Source organism: Asparagus officinalis, chromosome 5 (assembly GCF_001876935.1).
Source record: "Asparagus officinalis chromosome 5, Aspof.V1, whole genome shotgun sequence".
In the NCBI taxonomy this organism is placed as follows: domain Eukaryota; kingdom Viridiplantae; phylum Streptophyta; class Magnoliopsida; order Asparagales; family Asparagaceae; genus Asparagus; species Asparagus officinalis.
In genome coordinates, this window is record NC_033798.1 from 105,637,120 (window position 1) to 105,640,037 (window position 2,918).

The window sequence follows — 2,918 nt, forward strand, 5'->3', positions numbered from 1 at the left end:
AGCCATTCGATCAAGTCGCCTCTTAATCGATCAGTTGGGGCGGGATCTCGAGAAAGAGCAGTCATCTAAGCGTAGGGCGAAGATAGTTGATGACTGGTGCCATAGCCCTATTGGAAAGGTTGAGGTGGCCTTGGCGTGTAAAGTCGGAGTTGATTACTTCGCCGCTTTGGTGCCTTCCAGCTCACATCCCCTTCCTGAGAGCCTTTACCATTTGCAAGTCTCATGCTGTCTCGATCTTCTTATGGATTTCGAAGCAAGAGAAGGGAGATTTCTATTAGGTGATGATAGTGAGTCTACAGATGGCGCAGATGAGGAACCGACAGTTGTCATCCTGCCAAATGAGGGGTGGGGGGGGGGGCTGACGCGCCCCGTGAAGCCGCTCCTCTGCTGGTGCTGTGCTCCACCCTAAGAGGCTTGACTATCTGCTGATGCGTCCGCTCTGCGCTGAAGAGGCTTCGGCTACTCTTCTGATTGTAGCCGCTCCACCTCCAAAGGCCCTCATCTATTAAGAAAAAAAATAAGGACTAGTTAAATTTCCTCTTCCCCCTTTTTATCAGTACTTGCAATTGGTACTTTCGACTTTTGTAAATAAGAAGTTAAGGAAAAATAAATTCATTTCGAGTGTTTTAAACTCTTGAATTTTTCTTATCCCTGTTTAATTGCAAGGCAATACAGGAGTCGATCTTGAAGTTGAGTGCCTAGGCTCAGGGGAGTCGACTAGGTCTTTCCTTTCCCTTTAGGCCGAGAGGCGACGGTTAGAGTCGGCCAAATGGTTGTGCCTTGGGTTTATTCCTGATAAGGTACCAAGGGGTTGTCTTCGACTGAGGAGTCGAGTGCCTAGGTGACTAGGTCTTCCATTTCCCCTAAGGCCGAGAGGCGACTGTTGGAGTCGGCCAAAGGGCTGTGCCTTGAGTTTATTCCTGATAAGATACCAAATACTTGTTTTCGACTGAGGAGTTGAGTGCCTAGGTGACTAGGTCTTCCATTTCCCCTAAGGCCGAGAGGCGACTGTTGGAGTCGGCCAAAGGGTTGTGCCTTGGGTTTATTCCTGATAAGGTACCAAGGACTTGTTTTCGACTGAGGAGTCGAGTGCCTAGGTGACTAGGTCTTCCATTTCCCCTAAGGCCGAGAGGCTACTGTTGGAGTCGGCCAAAGGGTTGTACCTTGGGTTTATTCCTGATAAGGTACCAAGGACTTGTTTTTGATTGAGGAGTCGAGTGCCTAGGTGACTAGGTCTTCCATTTCCCCTAAGGCCGAGAGACGACTGTTAGAGTCGGACAAAGGGTTGTGTAAGGACCATGAATTTTGATATTAGTTAAAATAATTTTTTAGTATTTTAAAATATTTAATTATGATTTTTAAAAGAGTATTTATATTTTCTCGAATTTCTACAATTTTCTGGGATTTAAAGTCTAAGTTTTATATTTATTTAAATGATTTTAATATTTATAAATTTATTTTGTGTAGTAAAAATTTCTAAAATTTATTTGTTGTGTTATCGGTACTGTTATGGTAGTTTACCATCTAAAGATAAAAATATCAAAAGATTGACTGCATAGGTCTAAAAAGCCATGGTCCAAACCAGCTCAAGAAACTCAGAAGCCCAGCCGAGGTCAAGTCTATTGACCAGCCAAGCAGACGAGCCCTCTTTCGACCAAGAGTCATCATGACCGACTCGAAGCACGGGACTAGTCGGTCCCCCACAATTAAGACGACTCCCCGAGCAGACGTCTCGATAGTGCTCTCGTCCCAAAACTCACTCGGTTGTCGGTCGACAAATCATAATGGTGACTCCCAGATCAACTCGCCTCGACTAAAGGAATAAGATCCGACCAAGTTCACTTCAAATGTCACTCAACACTACAGCATTGACCAGTCCCATCAAGATCTACGCTCTGACAAGGATCCCCTACATAAGCCGCTTATTCTACTCACAAGTCGTATCCCAGAGATCGCCATGATGCTCTCCTAGCCTCGAATAACTTCCCCTCTACTTACCAGCTGCCATCTGGAGAAGGAAGGACGACCAAGTAGCCGATCTATCCACTGCCACGCCTCACATGTCAGGTCCAGGATACTGAGAAGACATTTCTCCTCTGACACTGAATGATTTCCCTTCAAGTCGTCTGCCGATACCTGGAAGGAGAAAGATGACTCAGCAGCCTGTCTGTTCACCTTTCAACCGCCTCCTGTGTGTAGTCAACAAAAGCCGAGCGTCAATCCCAAAGGCAGGGGGCTATAAAAAGAGGTAAGGAAGGTAAGAGCAGGAGGCTGATCTCTGCTTCTTCTTACACCCGAAATTGATTTCCACTTCTTAATAATCCTAACAACCCTAAAAGAGAAACGCCCTGCAAGGACCTTAATGGCCCGGAGACCTCTCAAAAAACCTCCCTCAAGCTCACCAGCTGACTTGATCATCGGAGGTACCACGGGGGAAACTAGCACCGTACTCCTACGTTTCTCGAATGTGCAGGTTATCAGTCCACCCCAAATGCTCAGGATCAGGCATAAAGTCAGAGGAGGAGCCGACCCCTTCTTTCATCCTCTCATCCTTTGTCATCAATGGAAGACTCTCATCGATTGTGTGTTCACGGACATCAACAGTTTGGCGCCCACCGTAAGGCCTGCTTTCTTCTCTGAGAAAAAAATGCCCAGCTCTGAGCAGGGGCCTGATCTTATTTATTCTTGAAGCGTTACAGAGATCGTACCTTTCAAGCTAAACAAAGTCTAAAATCGCATCCTTCAAGCTAAGGAGGATTAGCTTATGGCTATGAGGAGTTAACATTGGCGCAGCCCTTGAGGGCTCCAATAGCTTTCTGGGGGGTATTTGCCAAGTAGAACCCCGAAAGCCCTCCTGGAAAAGACACACCACTATGGTGTGTCTGGCTTGAGGATGAAGCACATGCTTCATGCCGCCG